Here is a 23,631-nt window from a genome sequence, read left to right on the forward strand (position 1 = left end):
TGTGGATGTATGTGTGTGTGTGCATGTGTGTGTGTATGTGCTTGTGTGTCTATGTATATATTGTGCGTGTGTGCGTGCGTGTGCATGTACATGCATGTCGTTGTGTATGTATGTATGTATTGTGTGCTTGTGTTTGTGTATGTATGTATGTATTGTGTGCATGTGTGTGGGCAGGTGTGTTCACGTGTACACGTGTGTGTGTGTGTGTGTGTGTGAAGGCAGGTACGTGGGAGAGATGGTTAGTGCCAGCCTGTCTCTTGCTGTTTGTAGATCACTGTGACTCATGTTATGAGTCATACTTTGTAGCCCCGCCCACTAGTTAACAGAAAGCTTCTCTTCCCTTTCTTCCTCTGTCTCGAGTTATGTGTTAAGATGAAGTTACCTTTGCTGTAATGCTAATAAAGTCTTTGGAACTTAATCCCTGAGCATGACTTAAGTTATTCCAACAGCAAAGCTCAACATGGTGTCTGAGTACTGGGACTCACTCCTTGCCTAATTATATTGCTTTTATTTTAGTTTGTTGTTTTCTCCGGTATATGTTGTACTATGGCTTCTGCTCTCAGAAAACCTAAGATCCTGGTGTTTGACGAAGACCTTGCAGAGCGGTGGCACATATTTGAAGAAGATTTTTCAATTTACATAGAAGCGGCTCACCCTGCTGCTGCTCCAGGTGTTCGTGCCTCAATTCTTTCTAATCTAGCAGGCACAGAAGCTGCTCGACGTGCCAGAAGATTTAATTATGAACTGGCTAGGTTTGACCCAGCTGGTGTCCAGATCACTCTCGCTGAATCTATCCAGGACCCTGACTGCCTACTATGCAAATTCCGGCAGTTATGTGAGTTAAGAACTAACTTGGTCATGGAGAGGCATTTGTTCTTTTCTCGAAGCCAGAGACAGGGTGAACCTGTAGAAATGTATGTTAGTGCTTTAATATATGTGACAGCCTAGTCGGTGACCATCTGGTTTATGGTGTCCGCAATGATAAATTACGCGATGAGTTACTGTGAGATGCTGAGCTCACTCTAGAGACTGCTGAAAACCGCTGCCGCATTGCTGAAATGGCTGATGCATTTACAAAAGTTTAACAAAACGGCCCCCACCCTGTTCATGACGTTAATGTTGCCGGCATGTCTTATCAAATCTCTCGCCTTCTCCTCAAGTGCCCAACAGCTCTATCGTTAGACTAATAGACAATTGTTTTAGCTGTGGGGGTTCGCATGCTGCAGCTCATGACCATTGCTCTGCGTATGGAAAATTGTGTTGTTTCTATAACAAAAGGAACCGTTTCTGCAACAAAGTTCAAAGAAGACAATCTGTTAATTCACTCGGCCATGACAACCCGCTCTCGGAACGCGCTGAACCAGCTCCCATGGATTTACAGGCTGCTAGCGAAGATTTTGACTTAGATGTTCACTCCTTGTCTGATTTACTGCACAAACAACTAGATCCCAAGGTCCCTTTTGCTCGTTAATGACAAGAATTTGTATCTGAAAGTTGACACAGGGGCCAGGTATAATGTCATGTGTCTAGCTGAGTTGAAAAATATACGAAAAACAGAGACAGTCACTCCTACGGCTGCCTCCCTTCTCCCATTTGCAGGAGGTCCAGTGCACCCTATCAGTCAAGTCAAGTTACGCCGCTGTCTTAACTCACCTGTCCACAACCTGAGTTTCTATGTTGTTCATGAGGATGTGCTGTCCCTGCTGGGTGTCAATGCTTGTAGCGACCTGAGACTTGTCTCTTTCAGCCCTTCTGTTTATCATCTGACCGCTACCTGTGACTTTACTCAACAAATCCTGACACAATACAAAACTTTGTTTGACGACAAGCTGGGCAGGTTGCTCATTAAGTACACAATTACCATTAACCCTGAGGTACTTCCAGTTGTCCGTCCAGCACTCAGGATTCCCCATGCTATGCGGGACAGTGTTCAAAGTGAACTCAACAGGATGGTGTCTCTAGGTGTAATTGCTCCCGTCGCTGACCTCTCAGACTGGGTCTCCACCATAGTTGTGGCAACGAAGAAGAATAAAGATGAAATACGGATTTGTATCAATCCCAAGGACTTAAACACAGCCATCAAACAACCTCACTATCCCATGCACACTGTGGACAAGATTGCAGCGCAGCTGGCCGAAGCAACTGTATTCACAGTACTAGATGCCAAGAGTTCATTCTGGCAGATTTCGCTGGAACACAACTCCTCTAAGTTAACTACCTTCAGCACACCATTCGGGTGATACAGATTTCTACGCATGCTTTTTGGCATAAACTCTGCTAGTGAAGTATTTCAACGGGCTATGGAGCAGTTGTTTGCAGGTGACCCATGCTCCATTGTAGTGGATGACATCCTCGTTGCTGGATGAACTATCGGAAAACATGATGCTAATCTGACAAAGGTCCTGGATCATGCCAAGGCCATCAACCTCAAGCTAAACCATCAAAAATGCAAATTCAGGGTAAGTGAGGTGAAATACATAGGCCATATGTTCACTAAGGACGGCCTAAAAACTGATCCGGCAAAAACCAGTGCCATCAACGAGCTCCCAGCACCCACAGTCGTGCTCGGTCTGCAGAGATTCCTTGGCATGGTTAACTACCTGAGTAAATTTATTCCGGACTTCAGTGAGATATCAGCCCCATTGCGTCAGCTTACACACAAAGACATTGCTTGGGCCTGGCATGAGCAACAGCAGAGGGCGCTTGACACTCTTAAGCAGCAGATGTCTTGTGCTCCTACTCTCGCTTATTTTGATCCTAAACGACCGGTCACACTGACTTGTGACGTTTCACAACACGGACTAGGTGCAGGATGTCTTCGAAATGATGGTAGCGGCAATAAGCCTGTTGCCTATGCCTCGCGCACCATGAATGATACAGAACAACGCTACGCCCTAAATGAAAAACAGCTGCTAGCGGTTATTTTCGCCTGCAAGAAATTTAACGACTATCTTCGGACATACGGTCACGATTGAAACTGACCACCAACCTCTGGTCAGCATCTTTAACAAACCGATTCATGCTTCTCCAGGACGTCTGCAGCGGATGCTGCTGCAACTTCAAAAATATGACATTGTTTTGACCCACAAAAGTGGTAGGGATATGCACCTGGCTGACACTCGCGTGCGACCTGTCAGGGTCTGTCCTCACCGGATGATGACTTTATCATAATGACTGTGACCTTTATTCCCTCGTCCTGTGTGGAGGACCTGGTTGCCCACACTGCTGCTGACAGTACCTTACGGTCGCTTACCTCCGTCATTAAACACGGCGGGTCAGACAAACGCTACAATGTACCGCTGCCAGTTCGGCCTTTCTTTGCTGTACGCGATGAGCTAGTACTGCAGGATGGCATTATCGTAAAAGGCCACAAGGCTGTGGTTCCTGCTTCGCTGCACAGGAAGTATTTTAACGCTGTCCATGCAGGGCACCCAAGCACTGAAACCACTGTCCTACAAGCAAAAAACATGTTTTACTGGCCTGGTATGGCTGAATACATCAGCAAGAATGTGACGTTCTGTGCAGTGTGTAACAGTTTGATACCTGATCAACAAAAGCAACCACTTCTCTCACATCCGTGGTCTACAGTGGCAACAGACATGTTTGAAAGGCATGACAAGCAGTAGCTGGTGCTTGTCGACTCGTATTCCGGATGGTTTGACATCGGTTTTCTTAGCAGCCCCACTTCTCGCGGGGTAGTTTTGAAGCTTGGTCGACATTTTGCAGATCACTTGCATACTGTTATCTGATAACGGCAGTCAATTTACCAGCCACCACTTCATGGAGTTTGCTGCACGGTGGGGTTTTCACCACATCACCAGCAGCCCTGAATATCCACAGTCGAATGGACTAGCTGAGCGGGCTGTCAGGAGTACCAAACAGCTCATGGAACGATCCCACAGAGCTAATTCCAACGTGTACCTGGACCTGCTCAACCTATGTAACATATCCCGCGACCCCATTTTGGGTTCACCTGCTCAACGTTTATTGTCGAGGCAGACATGAGCCACGGTGCCTGTGGCAGATCAGATCAGATCAGTCGGTAGGGGGCGCTGCACTGGCAGCAGCCTGTCGGCAGCGTGTCCGTCTTTTTTCAATTTTTAAATTTTTTTAGTATGTTTAAAAGTCTGTTTTTAATGTTTCTTTGTGTGTTAAGTGTGGGGGGTGGTGTGGGGGGGGTAAGGGGGAAACCGTTTCGGCCGCCTCTTCCATGGAGAGGCGACTTTTTCAGGTCGCCTCCCCCGTGGCCTAACAGCATGGATCGGCGCCGACTTTCCCGGAGACGCGCCCGGAGCTTCAGCGGCGGGCGCAGCGTGGACTCTCGGCGCGGAGCGGGTGAGACCTCGCTGGAGGGGAGCGCTCCGTTACGCTGGCCCGCGGCAGCCGGCAGCCTGAAGCCGCGGTCTGCAGAACTCCAGCTGGTGCGGCGTCTACAGCCCGGGATCTCACGTGGAGGACCCGGGGGAAGAAGCTTTCACTGCCGGCCCGCGGCCGTCTTCTACCGCGGGTGCGGCATGGACTTATCATCTCCCCTGGAGGGGAGCTTCGACCGCCGGCCCTGCAGACTGCGGTGCTTCCGGCTGCGGCACGGCAGGTACTTTAAAACTTTGACCGCCGGCCTGCGGCCTACACCAGCCTGAAGCCGCGGTCTCTGGTTGGGAAGAGCCGATCCTGGACTCACCTTGACTTTGACTTTGTCCCTTACCATCTGGACGCCCGCAGCAACGGCTGTGGAGGGTGGTGGTCCCGACCACGGGGGAAAATGGAGGAGGACTGGCCAAGCTCTGTGCCTTCCACCACAGTGATGAATGCTGTGGTGGATGTTTGTGTAAAATTTTTATTGTGGTTGTGTTCTTTATTATTGTACCGCTGCTGGCAACCCAAATACCACCGACCTTGGTTGTGTGGCAATTAAATTATTTCAATTCAATTGATCCCGCAGGTGGTTCCACCATCAGAAGTCCAGTCCAGGTTGCAACAAAAACGTGACATTAAAAAACAGTTGTATGACAAAAAAAGTAGGCAACTGCCACCATTAACCAAGGGGCAGGTGGTTCGTTTGCAAACTGACAAAGGCCATGACCATATTTTTTGGGAATGGCTGCGCTGCCTTGCAGCTGCGGCTCGCCTGCAGTCCGTTTGTCTTTTCTGTTTTTTGTTTTCTTTTGTCCTGTTTTTGCGGTTTGTTTCGGTTTGTTTGGCTGTGTGTGTGGGGGGGGGGGGGGGGTGGGTGTGGTGTGTTTTTTGGCTCTTCCTTCGGGGGGATGCGACTTTTCCTGTCGTATCCCCCGTCTCCGTGTCCGTCTGCGCTGAGGCCTATCGCGGAGCTGGCGGCCTTCAACTGCGACCGACCTCGAGGCTGTGGAGGCTGTGGAGCAGAGCCAGGACTTACCAACGCGAGCCTGGCCGACTTCGGGGCTGTGGTTGCGGTGCGGCACAACTTCCGACCCGACTTTGGAGCCTCGGAGGCTCGGCCGCGGGCCAGTGGGCCAGTGGACGACATCATCGGGAGCTCAAGTTCTGTTTTCCGGAGCTCCCGCAACTACAGCTGCGTCCGCTGGACTGGAGGGCGGCAGCTTCGGCAGCTTCGACCGCCCCGGGCCGCGGAGTTTGAACCGGCCCGTTTGCGGAGCTCAGGGATTCAGCCTGCGGGATTTACCTACCATCACCCGGCGGGGTCATAACATCGGAGGCTTGGATTGCCTCAGCGCAGAGGGAAAGCAAGGAGGGAAGTGACAATGACTTTGGGACTTTAAACTGTGTTGAGTGTTTGTTATTTATTCTATGTTATGACTGCAGGCTAAACCATGTTGTTTGTTTTGTTTTTGTTTTTGTCTTTTGTTTTTTACCTTGTTTGGGATGTGTTTATTTTGTGTGGGACTAAAGATGGAAATTAGCCACTGGCTACAATCTTGCATATTACATGCAAATGTTTTATTAATATGCACTGTCCCTAATAAAATCAATTCAAAAAAATCGGTGTAATTTCTGGAACTGCCTCTGAGTCACGCTCATATCTGGTCAGTGCTGATGGCGGCAACTGCAGGCATAACAGAAAACATATCCTGCATGTGAATGAGCAGGCTCCACCTCCGTTTATCCAGACTGTACAAGTGTACTTCCGTCCACATCTAGCGGCATCGTTCCGCGTGCACCAGCACAACAACCCACTTCTGGAGCGGCTCTGCCAATGGCGACGCCTCCTCCGCCTGTGCCAAAGTCCCCTGTTTCATCGCCGGGAATGTTGTTTCAATCTCCGTCACCAGTCAAGCTGCCGACTGTCTCCGGGGGAGAAAAACTGAGATGTTTTTTATCGCACACGTGCTGGTCATGTTTGCAAGCCGGTCGTGAAGTACCCGGGGTACGTTTGACTTTCGTCCAGCTTGTTATCAATTGCTATGCATGCCTTATTTAGTCAATAGTTTTGTACTGACATTTAACTATTTAAGAGGGAGGATGTAGATCACTGTGACTCATGTTATGAGTCATACTTTGTAGCTCCGCCCACTAGTTAACAGAAAGCTTCTCTTCCCTTTCTTCCTCAGTCTCGAGTTATGTGTTAAGATGAAGTTACCTACGCTGTAATGCTAATAGAGTCTTTGGATCTTAATCACTGTGCGTGACTTGTTATTCCAACAGCAGAGCTCAACACTGTTGGAGAAGGCAGGTGGAATATCATCTCATTCTTTTGCAATGGGATCTTTGATGAGACCCTATTTTCCTTGGAGATCATTACCCACAGATTGAACTATAGATCCCAGCTGCATCGGACTGCTATTTTCAATTTAACAAGTGAGGTTTCTTCAACAGCCAATGCAGGGATATGGTAGTGTACAGGTTAAAGTACTGGATTAGTACCCAGAGATTGGGTTCATCCACAGAGGCATGAATTCAAATCCCACCATGGCAGCAGGGAAAACTAAATTCAAATAATTAACTAAAGCGGTAGAGTTGCTGCCTCACATCGCCAGAGACCTTGACTACGGGTGCTGTCTGCATGGAGTTTGTACGTTCTTCCTGTGACTACGTGGGTTTCCTCTGGTTGTTCTGGTTTCCTCCCACACTACAAAAACGTACAGGTTTGCAGATTAATTTTCTTTGGTAAAATTGTAAATTGTCCCTAGTGTGTAGGATAGTGCTAGTGTACGGGTGGTATGGGGTGATCACTGGTCGGCGCAGATTCGGTGGGTCGAAGGGGCTGTTTCTACACTGTATCTCTAAAGTCTATACTCATCAAGAAACTGTTCTTTCTTATTTTCATTGCTTCTGGTTCCTAGTTTGGTTTAGTTTAGTTTAGTTTAGAGATACAATGCGGAAACAGGCCCTCCGGCCCACTGAGTACGTGCCGACCAGCGATCCCTGCACACTAACACTATCCTACACACACTAGGGACAATTTACAATTTTACTGAACACAATGAACACGACAAACCTGTCCGTCGTTGGAGTGTGGGAGGAAAACTGTGCAACCATACAAAACCCATCTGAGCACAGGGTGAACGTACAAACTCTATACAGACAGCACTCGTAGTCGGGATCGAATCCAGATCTCTGGCACTGTGAGACAGCAACACTACCCGCTGCACCACCGTACTGCCCCGAAGCTGTAAATGTTCACATTTTCTTTGTTAGATTTTTCCTCGTAACACTTTCATTGGCCTTTGCCAGACGCCATCGTTGTCTGATGGACCTCTTTGCTCTGCTCCATTTGTGGCTCTTGTGTGGGTGGTGATACATCATCTGGCTTTCCACAGGGAGGATGGAGATCTAGCTTTGGCCAAGGCATATTCACTCTGCCTGTTCATTCCAGATGTATCTGACTGGTTGGGGAGTGTGTTGGCTGTTTCCTTTGTAGCTGGGTGAATGCCACATTTAGAGGAAGTAAATTAAAATGGGCCTCAAGGATATCATGTTCATAAGTTCTAGGAGCAGAGTTAGGCCATTTGGCCCATCAAGTCTATTCTGCCATTCAATCATGGCTGATTTATCTTTCCCTCTCAACACCTTCTCCCCTAACCCATGATATCCATACTATTCAAGAATCTGTCAATTTCTGCCTTAAAAATATTCCTGACTTGGCCTTCACAGCCACATGTGGCAATGAATTCCACAGATTCACCACCCTCTGTCTAAAGAAATTCCTCCTCATCTCCTTTCTAAAGGTTCGATCCTGACTATGGGTGCTGTTTGTTTAGGAGTTTGTATGTTTTCCCTGTGACCAAATGCTTTCCCCGGATGCTCTGGTTTCCTCCCACACACCAAAGAAGTACAGGTTTGTAAGTTAATTAGCTTTGATAAAAAATTGTCAATTATCCCCAATGTGTGGGATTCTGATAGTGTACGGTGTGATTGGTGGTCGGTACGTACTCGGTGGGCCGAAGGGCCTGTTTCAGCGCTACCTCTCTAAACAAAACTAGTCAAAAGTTTATTTTCAGATGCACAAGTACAGTAAGGTACAGGTACAATGAAAATCATGCTTGCAGCAGAATCACATGCACATACACTCAGGCAACACACACAACAGAAGTTATGTACAGATGTATGCATGAATTGTACAAGACAGTGAAAAAAAACTGCAAAAACAAATAAATGTTTCATATGTTTAAGAAAAATGTAAACAGGTACATAGATTTAGAGGGATATAGGCCAAACACAAGCACGCAAGACTAGTCTAGACTTGTGAGACTAGTTGGTCGGTGTGGGCACGTTGGGCCGAAGGGCCTGTTCCCACTCTGTATCGTTCGATGACTCTATGACACTCTGTGTTTTGCTCAAGATTGTAGCATCTGCAGTCCCTTGTAATCCCAGGGTAGAAACTCAGATTCAGATTCAGATTCAGATTCAATTTTAATTGTCATTGTCAGTGTACAATACAGAGACAACAAAATGCATTTAGCATCTCCCTGGAAGAGCGACATAGCAAATGATTTGAATAAATAATAATAAGTGTCCGGGGGGGGGGGTGATTGGCAGTCACCGAGGTACGTTGTTGAGTAGAGTGACAGCCGCCGGGAAGAAGCTGTTCCTGGACCTGCTGGTTCGGCAACGGAGAGACCTGTAGCGCCTCCCGGATGGTAGGAGGGTAAACAGTCCATGGTTGGGGTGAGAGCAGTCCTTGGCGATGCTGAGCGCCCTCCGCAGACAACGCTTGCTTTGGACAGACTCAATGGAGGGGAGCGAGGAACCGGTGATGCATTGGGCAATTTTCACCACCCTCTGCAATGCCTTACGGTCGGAGACAGAGCAGTTGCCATACCATACTGTGATGCAGTTGGTAAGGATGCTCTCGATGGTGCAGCGGTAGAAGTTCACCAGGATCTGAGGAGACAGATGGACCTTCTTCAGTCTCCTCAGGAAGAAGAGACGCTGGTGAGCCTTCTTGATCAGAGTTGAGGTATTGCGGGTCCAAGAGAGGTCATCGGAGATGTTGACTCCCAGGAACCTGAAGCTAGAAACACGTTCCACCTCCGTCCCGTTAATGTGGATGGGGGTGTGCGTGCCGCCCCTGGACTTCCTGAAGTCTACAATGAGCTCCTTGGTCTTCTTGGAGTTAAGGGCCAGGTTGTTGTCAGCGCACCATGCTGCTAAGTGCTGGACCTCCTCCCTGTAGGCCGACTCATCATTGTTGCTGATGAGGCCAATCACCGTTGTATCATCTGCATACTTGATGATGGTGTTAGTACCATGTACAGGTGTGCAGTCATAGGTGAAGAGGGAGTAGAGGAGGGGGCTCAGCACACAGCCCTGTGGAACGCCGGTGTTCAGGGTGAGGGTTGAAGAGGTGTGCTTGTCTAACCTAACAGACTGGGGTCTGTTGGTTAGAAAGTCCAGTATCCAGTTGCAGAGGGAGGGGTCGATGCCCAGGTTACCGAGTTTGGTGATCAGTTTTGATGGTATAATGGTGTTGAATGCTGAGCTGTAATCGATGAACAGCATTCTTGCGTAAGTGTCTCTGTTGTCGAGGTGGGAGAGGGCGGAGTGAAGTGCCGTTGAGATGGCATCCTCCGTACTCCTGTTCTTGCGGTAGGCAAACTGATAGGGATCCAGTGTGGGGGGTAGGCAGCTTTTGAGGTGTGCCAGGACCAGCCTCTCGAAACACTTGGTGATGATGGGGGTAAGTGCAACTGGGCGGAAGTCGTTGAGGCTTGCCGCAGTGGAGTGTTTTGGCACTGGCACGATGGAGGTGGTTTTAAGGCACGTGGGGACAACTGCTTGGGCAAGTGACAGGTTGAAGATGTCAGTCCAGACGTCTGTCAGCTGCGCAGCACAGGCCCTGAGCACGCGCCCGGGGAACTGAGGCAAGTACCAACTGCAGGTATGGTTAGAGCATTTACAGAGTTTGTCCAGCACTTTGTATTTTTCCTTTATTCAGTGCCGATATAATTCACCTCTGCTGAGCACAAATCCACTGATACGGAGTGGGGAAAGGATATGAACAATCAATTAATGGAAGTAACTAAGCAGAAAGCAACACATCGCATGGGGATGAGGCTGATTAGGTGTAAGAACAGCAACAGAGCTGTCACCATCTGTGAACCAAGGCAACTAAACACATTTCAGGCATGGCTAAACTAGGTACAGTTGTCCAACAGTTGTTATAATACAATTACTGTGGGTTTAAATCCCAAAGTGATAAACCTAATGGAAGCTCACCAGATTGCACTGTAGATGTGTAAAACCAAGGAACTGTAGATGCTGGTTTACAAATAAAGACACAAAGTGCTGGTGGAGCTCAGCAGGTAAGGCAGCATCTCTGGAGAACAAGGATAGGTGGCGTTTTGGGTCGGGTCCTTCTTCGGACTTCATGAGAATGAAAAAGGGTTCCAACCTGAAAGGTCATCCATCCTGCCTGACCTGCTGAGTTACAACAGCACTTTGTGTTTTCTTTAGCATAATAGTTATGTGGGCGGCACAGTGGCACAATGGTAGAGTTGCTACCTTGCAGCGCCAGAGACCCGGGTTCGACCCTGACATTCTCCCCGTGACTGCGTGGGTTTTCTCCGGGTGCTCCAGATTCTTCCACACTCCAAAGACGTACAGGTTTGTAAGTTAATTGGCTTCGGTAAAATTGTAAATTGTCCCTAGTGTGTAGGATACTGCTAGTGTACGGGAGTGATCACTGGTCGGCATGGTCTTGGTGGGGTGAAAGGCCTGTTTCTGTGCTGTATCTCAAAAGTCTAAAGTTAGGGTATGTCTATGGCCTCAAAAGCAGATGCTTTTCAGAAAGTATATTCTGAATCACAATTAGTTTAAAGTTTAGCAATAGAGCATGGAAACGGGCCTTTCGACCCTGAGTCCATGCCAACCACGGAGAACATAGCTCAATGTTATCCCACTTCCACTCCCTACACACGAGGGCTTTAGAGAGAGACAATTAACCAATAAACTCTCATGTCTTTCGGATGTGGGAGTAAGCCGAGCACGTGGAGGAAACCTGGTGCTGGTTTGTAGGATAATTGTAAGGAGTGGGATGACAGCACTAGAGTGTACGGGTGATCGATAGTTGGCATGGATTCTGTGGGCTGAAGGGCCTGTTTCCATGTATCTTACAATTCAATTCACTGGACACAGTTATGATTCAATCTTCCCGTAATCATGAGGGGAATAGATAGGGTGCATGCAAAGTCTTTTACCCAGTGCAGGGGGAATCAAGAAATTGATTGCGTAGGTTTAAGGTGAGTGTCTTGCTCTACATGCAACCCTGTCAAATCACCGAACACATGATATAATAAATCGAAGTTCTGGCACCATCTTGCAACTTGCAAGTCTCTGAAAGATCTGATCTTGGCGCAAGGAGATCTACAATTTATTTTATTTTATCACTTCAAGGCCCTGTGTCCCGGCAGCAATGGATGGATGAAGGAGTGATTGGCCTGGCCCAGCGCGATGTTGTTAGCTCTTTCCGTGTAGCTGCTCCGTGTAGCTGCCACAGGCTAGGAAACATTTAGAGGGATGTGGGCCAAACATGGGTCAATGGGACTAGCTCAGACGAGGCATCTTGGTCGAAATGGGCAAGTTGGGCAGAAGGGCCTGTTTCTGTTTTATGTGACTATCACTAATATTCTCCCAGTGTCTTAGAGCTCCCCACATATCCGAATATCTGGAGTTTTGCTACTTTAGAGGTACAGTGCAGTAAACAGCCCCTTCGGCCCACTGAGTCCGCACTGACCAGCGATCACCCCGTACAGTAACATACACACACTAGGGAAAATTATACAACTTACTCAAGCCAATCAACCTACAAACCTGCACGTCATTGGTGTGTGGGAGGAAAAGGGAGCATCTTGAGAAAACCCACGCGATCACAGGGAGAAGGTACAAACTCCGTACAAAAAACACCTGTAGTCACGATCGAACTCGGGTCTCTGGCGCTGTAAGGCAGTAACTCTACCGTTGCGCCACTGTGCCGATCTCCAAATCATGGAGATTTTCTCTGTCCTCTAGGCCTAAAAACCACGTTGCTCTGGATTGAACACAAGATGCAGCTGAAATCTCGTCAATGTAAAGTAATAGCAGACACATCTGCATTTGTCATTCATACTTCCATTATTAATACCTCTATTTTCATATTTTCCACAGGCTTGTAAAAATCAAGGGGAGCCGTAAAAAAAGCATTAAAAATTTTAAATCAAAATAGCTGGGGAAAGAATTAAAGGCTCATTGGTTTAAAGGTCAGTTTGTTGTCAAGTCCACCAATTAAGGTACAAGGAAACTCGAATTACCATACAGCCATGCTAAAAAAAAGCTACAAGACACACAACTACATAAAAGTTAACATAAACATCCACCACGGTGGATTCCCCACATTTCTCACTGTGATGGAAGGTAATAAAGTCTAAACTTCTTCCTCTTTATTCTCCCGCGGTCGGGGCAATCGAATCATCCACAGTCGGGGCGATTGAAGCTCTCGCGTCGGGGTGGTCGAAGCCCCCACGTTGGGGCAGTCGAAGCTCCTGCAGTTGGAGCTCCCGAAGTTGGTCTCTAACCAGGGATCGCGAGCTCCACGATGGTAAGTCCGCAGTCTCCCACGGTTGGAGCTCCCAAAGTCAATCCCCAGCAAGAGGCCGCCAACTCCTCGATGTTAGGCCGCAGTGCAGACAGAGATACGATATGGAAAATAATCACACAAGAGATTTAAAAAAGTTCCCACCCCCCACTTTAAACAAGCTAAAGAACACAAAAACATACATTTAACGCATACTGAAAAAACACCAAAGAAGGAAGGGACGAGACAGACAGTTGGCGAGGCTGCCATTGCTGGCATAAATTGAAGCAAATTCATGAGGTTTTAAAGGAGGGCCTGTAGGGAAATAACTCTGCATAAGACTTTACTCTTGAGAGTGTTTCTGATATGGATTAGTTCAGAGCAATATCTATCTAAATGACTCTCGTTTAACAGCTGCTCATAAGAGCTGGAGGCAACATTTTTCCATTCAATGAAATCTTGCCTGATCTGTAACCCACTTCCCTATTCCAGGTTTTGATTAACAGTAATCTACTAATATCAAATTTAAAATTAACACTTCACTTAGCATTAATTACCATTTGTAATTTATAGAGCGGCACAGCGGCGCAGCGGGTGGAGCCGCTGCCTCACAGTGTCAGAGACCCGGGCTCAATTCCTGATCTCGGGTGCTGTGCTGTTTGATTGTGTATGTGGCTGTGTGTCTGTGTGTTCATGTGGAGTTTCTGTGACTGTGTGGGTTTCCCCCGGGTGTTGCGGTTTCCTCCCACATCCAACAAAATGTGCAGGTTTGCAGGTTAATCGGCCCTCTGTATATTTCCCCTAGTGGGCAGAGAAGTGGATGAGAAAGTGGGATAACATAGAACTGCAGGTCCACCACTGATTTTCTGGCAACCTTAATTCCAGAGCCTTTCTGGATTATCCATTTTGCTCGACCAACAGAGGTCACGGCCTCCGAGGGGAATTCAACGGTACCCGAACGATCCACCCAGGCCACAGGCGAGCCGAGATATGGGCCCGCAGTCGGCTTCGGCGGTCAGCGATGGGAGTTCATTCCTGTAGTAGTGAGCTCCACGTTCTAATCTCTTTTAGTTTAGTTGAGTTTATTGTCATGTGTACCGAGGTACAGTGAAAAGTTTTTGTAGTGTGTTATCCAGTCAGAGAAAACACAATACATGATTACAATTAAGTGATCCACAGCGTACAGATACATGATAAAGGGAATAACGTGAATAATGTTTCCTGCAAGACAAAATCCAGTAAAGTCCAAACATAGATAGTCCTAGGATCTCCAATGAGGTAGACAGTAGCTCAGGACTGCTCTCTAGTTGTTGGTAGGGCAGTTCAGTTGCCTGATAATAGCTGGAAAGAAATTGTACCTTAATCTGGAGTTGTGCATTTTCACACTTCTACACCTCTTGCCTGATGGGAGAAGAGGGAGTGACTAGGGTGAAAATGGTCCTCGATAATGCTGGTGGCCTTGCCAAGGCAGCATGAAGTGTAGATGGAGTCAATGGAAGGGAGGTTATATCGGGTGATGGTCAGGGCTGCGTCCACAATTCTCTGCAATTTCTTGCGGTCTTGGATGGGGATGTCCCCAAGCCATGATGTGATACATTCCAATACGATGCTTCCTATGGTGCATCTGTGGAGGTTGGTGAGAGTTGTCGGGGACATGCCAAACTTCCTCAGCATTCGAAGGCAGTCGAGGCATTGGTGTTCTTTCTCTCACTCTCTCTCTGGTTAACGATGAATTTAATTTGTGCTGCTTATGTTATATTTAAAATTTGCACTCCTTCACATCAGCAAGTTAATTGGTATTAGGCAATTATCACAGAATGCAATCATAATTATTTTCATTTGATCCCATCTCTTTGCTTTGCGTGGAGCTCATCCGAATCTAATTGTTGTGCACATTTTGGAAGAGATTAGGAACTAGAGCGGGCATGAAATACAAGCATGAAAACCCCTGGGGCATGAGCGCTGATGGCATACGTTCTTTCCTTTGATCATTTCCAGAAGGAGAAAGAGGAAAATGTGATAGCCTGAAATTAATTTTTTTTAGTTTTTAGGTACAGTGAAAAGCTTTTGACTATCCATGATTACAATTGAGCCGTCCACAGTGTACAGATACTGGGTAAAGGAAGTAACATTCAGTGCACGATAAAGTTCAGTAAAGTCTGATCGTCCGAGGGTCTCCATTGCCCCACGGATTGCTATTAATTTTTTCTCCCTTCACCAATAAGCCTATGATCTCTGGTTCTTGATTCCATTACTCTGGGTAAACGACTGTGCATTTACCCTATCTATTCCTCTCATCATCTTTACACCTGCATATGTTCAACCCTCAGTCTCATTCAGTCGAAAGAATAAAGTTCTAGCCTGCTCAATCTCCCACTTTAGCTCAGGCCCTCATTAATCTTCTGGACACCCTGTTCAAAAGACCAAAGAGCAGCATTTTGAGTGAGAGGAACGAGGAAAATGACACAAAAGGAGGTGGGTACCTGGAATATGCTGCCAGGGATGGTGGTGGAGGCAGGTACGATAATGGTATTTAAGAGGCTCAGGGAGGACGTGCAGACTCCACACAGACAACACCAGAAGTCAGGAATGATCCCGGGGCTCCAGTACCATGTTGCAATGACACTTCCAGCTGCACTGCTTAATGGCAATTATGCTGACAGATCTCAGATCCTCCAGAGATGCTGCCTGACCCGTTGAGTTACTCCAGCACTTTGGCTTCTATACACTAATATGGGTGGCACAGTGGCGCAGCGGTAGAGTTGCTGCCTCACAGTACCAGAGACCTGGTTTCAATCGTGACTACGAGTGCTGTCTGTACGGAGTTTGCACGATGTGACCGCGTGGGTTTTCTCCGGGTGCTCTGGTTTCCTCCCACACTCCAAAGACGTGTAGGTTTGTAAGTTAATTCACTTATGGAAATCATCCCTAGTGTGCAGGCTAGAACTAGTGTATGGATGATCACTGGTCGGCGCAGACTTGGTGGGCCGAAGGGCCTGTTTACACACCGCGTCTCTACGTTAAACTAAACTAAACTTACATGAATAAATGTTCGGGGACTGCATTTGCTATATCACCATAAATAATGTAGCACAGAAACAGGCCCTTCTGCTCAATCCATCCATGTTTGCGGATGACACAACCCTGATTGGACTGATCCAGGATGGGGAGGAATCTGTCTACAGACAGGAAGTGTCACAGCTGGGATCCTGGTGCCGTAGCAACAACCTGGAGCTCAATGCTCTTAAGACAGTGGAATTGATTGTAGACTTTAGGAGAGCGCCCCCTCCCCTCACCCCACTCACCATCAACAACACCACAGTCACATCTGTGGAGTCTTTTAAGTTCCTTGGAACCATCATCTCCAAGGACCTGAAATGGGGGGCCACCATCGACTCCACAGTCAAAAAGGCCCAACAGAGGATGTACTTCCTGCGGCAGCTGAGGAAACACAATCTGCCACAGGCAATGATGGCCCAATTCTTTACTGCCATCATTGGGTCTGTCCTCACCTTCTCCATCATGGTCTGGCTTGGCTCAGCCACGAAGCACGACATCCGGAGGCTGCAGCAAATCGTCCGATCAACTGAGAAGGTTGTTGGCTGCAACCTTCCCCCCATTGACGAACTGTACACTGCAAGGGCCAGGAAGCGAATGGGTAAGATCATCTCTGACCCCTCTCACCCTGGCCACAAACTCTTTGAATCACTTCCCTCTGGAAGACGACTCGGGACTGACAAAGCCGCCACAGCCAGACATAAAAACAGCTTTTTTTCACGAGTAGTAGCTCTACTCAATAACCAAAAATCTGTAGCCTCCTTTTGCTCTGGTATTTTATTTCATTCACATGTTTAATCAAAATTTTTTTATTATTAATGTTTAATGTTTTATGTGTCATTCTTAATTGTTACTGTGTGTCGTGTTGTTACTTGCGAGCGGAGCACCAAGGTAAATTCCTTGTATGTGTATATACTTGGCCAATAAACTTATTAATTAATTAATTAATTAATTAATTCATTCAAACCAAGATATCTATCAGAGCTAGTCCTATGCTTTGCTCACATTCCCTCTAGATATGGATATTCTATATTAATGATTTGAACGAGGGGTTTGAAGGCTTTGTGGCAAAGTTTGCGGACAATACGAAAATAGGTGGAGAGGCTGGTAGTGTAGAGAAAGGAGGGACTCTGCAGAAGGATTTGGACAGGTTGGGAGAGTGGGTAGAGAAGTGGCAGATGGTATATAGTGAAGCAAAGTGTAGAGTCATGCATTTTGGTAGTAGGAATAAAGGCGTAAACTATTTTCTAAATGGTGAATATCCAGAAATCGGAGGTGCACTCGGGAGTGTTGGTGCAGGATTCCCAAAAAGTTAATCTGCAAGTTGAATTGGTAGTAAAGAAAGCAAACTCAATGCTAGCATTTATTTCGAGAGGGATTGTATACAAAAACAGGGATGTAATGCTGAGGCTCTATAAGGCGCTGGTAAGGCCGCATTTGGAATATTGTGAGCAATTTTGGGCACCATATCTGAGGAAGGATGTGCTGGCTCTGGAGAGGGTACATAGGAAGTTTACAAAAATGATCCCAGGAATGAGTAGGTTAACCTATGCTGAGTGTTGGTTGCTGGAGTTTAGAAGATTGAAGGCAGACCTTATTGAAACATACAGAATAGTGAAAGGCTTGGATAGAGTGGGTGGAAAGGATGTTTCCACCAATGGGAGAGTCTCGGACTAGAGGTCATAGCCTCAGAATTAAAGGAAGTTCTTTTAGAAAGGAGATGAGGAGAAATTTATTTAGTCCGAGGGTGGTGAATCTGTGGAATTCTTTGCCACAGAAGGCTGTGGAGGCCGTCAGTGGATATTTCTAAGGCAGAGATAGATAGATAGATTCTTGATTAGTACAGGTGTCAGATGTTATGGGAAGAAGGCAGGAGAATGGGGTAAGGAAGGAGATCAGCCATGATTGAATGGTGGCGTAGACAATGGGCACAATGGTCTAATTCTACTCCTATTCCTTAAGACCTTATATTCAAATGTTTTTGTCATCATAACTTTCATCAAAATTGTTATCATATTTTTTGTGATCATTTACAGAGAATAATATCGAACATTAAAGCAAAAGAAAGGTATTGTCCGTGTCGAACATAATGCCAAGTTAAGTTAATCTCCTCTGCCTGCTACTGATCCATATCCCTCTATTTTCTGCGTATCCATGTGTCAATCTTAAAGGCTCTTAAACACCACTATCGTATCTGCCTCCACCACCACCCCTGGCAGCACATTCCAGGCCCTCGTGAAAGCAGCCAACATCATCAAAGACTTGTCCCTGTCCCTGTCCCACCCCGGTTATTTCTTCTACTCCCTGCAACCATCTGGCAGAAGGTACAGAAGCTTGAAAGCGCGCACCACCAGACTCAGGAACAGCTTCTTCCCCTCTGTGACAGGGTGTCTGAGCGGCTCTTTCATAAGCTAGGGCATTGTCCGATTCACCTATACCCCATTGCGGACATTGGACTTTTCTCTATAACTAATATGCTATAATGTGAGAACTATATTCTGCACTCTGTATCTTCCCCTTTGCTCTACCTATTATAGTGCAGTTTGATTTATTTGTATTTATGTTTGGTATATCTGATCAGTTTGGACAGCATGCAAAGCAAAGCTTTTCACTTTGCCTCAGTACATGGGACAATAATAAAGGGCGGCACAGTGGCGCAGCGGTAGAGTTGCTTCCTCACAGTGCAAGAGACCCAGGTTCCTTCCTGACTGTGGGGGCTGTCTGTATGGAATTTGTACGTTGTCCCTGTGACCACAACAGTTTTCTCTGGTTGCTCCGGTTTCCTCCCACACTCAAAAGACATACAGGTTTGTAGGTTAAGTGGCTTCGGTAAAATTGTAAAGTGTTCCTGGTGTGCAGGTCAGTGCTAGTGTATGGGGTGAACGCAGGTCGGCACGGACTCGGTGGGCTGAAGGGCCTGTTTCCACACTGTATTTCTAAATGAAACTAATAAAGTTAAACCTAAGCCTAAACCTAAAACGTGAACTCAGGTTTAAGGTGATGGGGAAAAGATTTCATAGCAGCCCGTAGGGGGTAACCTTTTTCACACTATTTGGAACGAGCTGCTGGACGAGGTGTTGTTTTTTGGGTCGGCACAGTGGTGCAGCGGTATAGCTGCTGCCTTACAGTGCCAGAGATCCGGGTTCGATCCTCACCTCGGGTGTTGTCTGTACAGAGTTTGTACGTTCTCCCTGTGACCACGTTGGTTTTCTCTGGCTGCACCGGTTTCCGCGAACATGCCAAAGATGTACAGGTTTGTAAGTTACTTGGCTTCAGTAAAATTATAAATTGTCCCTAGTGTGTAGGATAGTGCTGGTGTATGGGGTGATCGCTGGTCGGGGTGAGCTTGGTTGGGTGAAGGGCTTGTTTCCACTTTGTATTTCTAAACTAAACAAATAAACTTAAACTTAAACCTAAACCTAAAACCTGTCCCTTGGGTCAGGCATAGGTTTAAGGTGAGAGGGGATAGATTTAATAGCAACCAGGGGGGGCAATCCTTTCACACAAAGGGTGGTAGGTGTGTGGAATTTAACTGCTGGTGGTGGTAGTTGAGGCAGAAACTATCAGCGTTTAAACATGTGGACAGGTGTATGGATAGGATAGGTTTATAGGGATATAGGGCAAATACAGGCAGGTGGGACTAGTGTAGATGGGGCATGTTAAATATACATGACTGTTGTTCACTGAGGGAGGGCAATGAAAAAGGGTCAGACAACACTATCCTAGATTATATCCTTCAAGTCACTTTGGTTTAAATCTCTAACTGCACTGCCCTCGAACATCTTGTGCTCGGTGCAAGAAACAATATGAGGGGGAATCTTGAAATGAGCAGCAGAAAGTAATTTGTGGCACCTTCCAAATAACCTTGGCTTCGGTAACCAAGGCTTCGAAGAAACTCAGGCTATTTCTATGAATCCCAAAAAAGTAATAAATGGAAGGTTGCATCCAATCTTATTTTGTTATTTTGTATTGCCGCTGCACATGAATAAAAGATATAAAGTGAAAGAAGGAGAGAGCAAAGTTATAAAGAATGTGCCGTGTGTATTATTGAAAAACGCAGAGAACAGTTTGGAGGAAGGGAGGTTGTGTGACATGTATTGAACAAAATTGATGCGGTTGAGGGCAGAAGCTGGGAAGGAGGTCAAGGAACAGCGGCCAAGAAGTAGTGACATTTTGATTACGCTGTTTCACCTGCAGAAAATGAGACAGGACAGGTTAATATGCAGCTGGGGAATGGTGGAGAATGGATGGCTTCAGATACCTGGGGCATTAGGACATTACACCAGAAGAAACCTTGTATAAGCAGACCATAGACACAAAGTGCTGCAGTAACTCAGTGGGACAGGCAGCATCTCTGGAGACGAGGAATGGGTGATGTTTCGGGTTGAGACCCTTCTTCAGACTGAGAGTCAGGGGAACTAGAGGTATGAAAATGTTCAAAAATATTTTCCCTGGCACTGATGATAGGTGGAGCCCACAATGGTCCATTGTTGGCTGTGGTTGAGGTGTTCATGAAGGGATACGAACAGCAAAACTAGTAGGATGACTGGGGTGGGTTGATGGGGGTGGGGAGGGGGGGGGGGCAGAGAAAGGGGGAATACAACGGTAACTTGAAATTAGTGAAATTAATATTCATACCACTGAGTTGTAAGCTGCCCAAGTGAAATATGAGGTGTTGTTCCTCCAATTGTATAAGGTGATGTGTTTTACCTCAGTGACGCTGTGACCAGGTTTAGTTTAATTTCGAGCGTAGGCTGTATGGTAATTTGCATATCACTATACCTTAATTGGTACACATGATAAGAAAAGACCTTTGAAACTTTTGAAATATGACCAGCGATCACCGTGTAAACTAATTCTTTCAGACTCACTAGGGACAATTTACAGAGGGCCAATTAACCTACAAAAGTGCACGTCTTTGGGATGTGGGAGGAAACTGGAGCATCTGGAGGAAACTCACGCGCTCACAGGGAGAACATGCAAACTCCACATGCAGACAGCTCCCGAGGTCGGGATCAACCTCTGGTTTCTGGCAGTGTGTGGCAGCAGTTCTACCAGCTGTGCCACGGTGCCACTGTGTTTTGATCTATGGGAAGAAAACAGGAACGCAGATATGCTGGTCAGTGGTGCAGCTGGTAGAGCTGCTGCGTCTGTGTACATAGAGTTTGCACCTTCTCCCTGTGACCGCGTGGGTTTACTCCAGGTGCTCTGGTTTCTATCCATGTCACAAAGGCTTGGGGGTTTATGGGTTAATTGGCCCTCTGCAAATTGCCCCTAGTGTGTAGGTAGTGGATGAGAAACTGGGATAACATGGAACTAGTGTGAATGGAAGATTGATGGTCGGCGTGGACTCAGTAGGATGAGGGGGTCTGTTTCAATGCTGTATCTTTCATGTGAATCAATATTGGTGGCAACCAGGATGATTTTTTACTTCGCAAGACATGTCTTAATTTGGCTTTGACAACATTTTATTGTGAAAATATGAGATGCTCTCAGATCTATTCATTGCCTCCACTTGCAGATGTCCTTCTAATTGATTCTGCTCGTTCTTTTCTGTCATACTCATTAGAAGTGTGACCTGTGGGCATTTAGTTAGAAAAATGATGAGAAGCAGCTTTTATAAGGGGAGACAATGACAAAATAACTCGAGGGTGTTAGTGAACAAACCCTTGGTACGGCAAGACAAACTGGTTTTAAGATTGTTAAAATAAACATGTGATATCATTGGTGCTAATAAGCACAATAATATGCCTGATTGAAAAAAGGTGCTGCAGATGCTGGTATACAAAAAACCCATAAAGTGCTGTAGAAACTCCACGGGTCAGGCAGCATCTCTGGAGTACATGGATAGACAACGTTTTCAGTTGGCACCCTTCTTTAGACTTTAGAGGTACAGTGCGTAAACAGTTCCTTTGGCCCAACGAGTCCACACCGACCAATTACCCTGTACACTAGCACTATCCTACACGCTAAAGCCAAATAACCCACAAACCCGCATAGGTGTGGAATGTGGGAGAAAATCCACGCAGTCACAGGGAGAACGTGCAGACTCCACACAGACAGCACCCGAGGTGAGGATCGAACTTAGTACTCTGGCACTGTAAGACAGCAACTCCACAGCTGCGCCACTGTGCCACCCATATCCCTGAATACCTGAACGGAATGTATTTACCACCATTGGGAAAAGGACAATAAACTAAATAGCTTTAGGATGTAACACAGTCACTATGATTAGAATGGTTTCATTTGTGCTGTAGTCATTCTGAATATGTAATTATAGGCTCCCATTTAAGTTGCCCATACACTCTCTTTGACTCTCTTTATTTCCCTTTTCAACGCTTTGCTTTAATTTCTGCTTGTCTATCTCTCATGAATCTGACTATATCATTAAGCTTTTTATTGATATCAATAGCTCTTTGTTCCTTTGGTCAGAGATTCTTCTGCTTCTGTCTATTGATCAAAGTCAATGATCATTCAATCGTTTGACACAATGCAATGCTCAAGAGGAGGCTTTTATATTAAAGTCAGCATGCAGCTCTCTAAGACATTGGTCAGGCCCTATTTTCGTGTGTATAGGATAGTGCAAGTGTACTGGGTGATCGCTGGTCGGCGCGGACTCGGTGGGCTGAAGGGCCTGCTTCCGCGCTGCTCCTGTATCTCTAAACTAAAGTTCAGTACAAGTATCACTATACATGAGCACTTAGATGCATCTTAGATAAGTATCTTAGATAAGTGTATAGCAGTAGTACCCTGAGGCAGAATACAGGGTCGCCAGATCTGGCAACTCCAGCACTTTGAGTTTTGCAAAATTGATGAGCTATCCGCTATTGTTTCCCACAGCAAAACCTATTCAATTGAGTCAATGTCGTCTTGATTCGAAAATCTTTGTAGCTGTTCTATAACGAGCTTTGATTTTTCACAGATTGAATTGTCAACTTCTGCCACCTCACCACTCCGCTCTCTCTCCATTTCCGTACCATTTTTTTCATCTCGTACTGAATAAGCAACTATTTCTCTGGTCCCGTCTTTTCAAACTTCCCATTGTGCATTCTCCTCTATGCGTTCCACTTAAACCTTTCGCTGAACTGAGCTGAACCCACTCTAAATTTAAATGAATGTCTGCCTTCTTTGTGAGCAGATTCCATTTTTTCCCCATCCTAGTTCTAGTGGTGACTCTTTGAGTACCGACATTTTAAAGCCTACACTGCTATCATTGCAGAATTAATTTTCGAAAGGCAGTCTGAAGATGGGTCCCTACCCGAAACTTCACCAGTGCATTCTCCCCACTGGTGCTGCCTGACCCGCTGTGTTCCCCCAGCACTTTGTGCTCTGCAAACATTAATTTTGATTGATGTGCACAAAATTATGAAGGGATTCAACCGAATGAGTTATGAATTTTGTTTCCCCGATGGCAAGAAGATTGGAATTTGGCAGAAGAACCAAAAAGAACCGATCTGCTGTTATTGTGCCGCAGCGGTAGAGACCCGGCTTTGCTACTGTACGGAGTTTGTACGTTCTCCCTGTGACCACGTGTGTTTTTACCGGGTGCTCCGGTTTCCTCCCACACTTCAAAGACGTACAGGTTTGTA

The sequence above is a fragment of the Amblyraja radiata genome, chromosome 11, assembly GCF_010909765.2.
Source record: "Amblyraja radiata isolate CabotCenter1 chromosome 11, sAmbRad1.1.pri, whole genome shotgun sequence".
Classification (NCBI taxonomy): Eukaryota; Metazoa; Chordata; class Chondrichthyes; order Rajiformes; family Rajidae; genus Amblyraja; species Amblyraja radiata.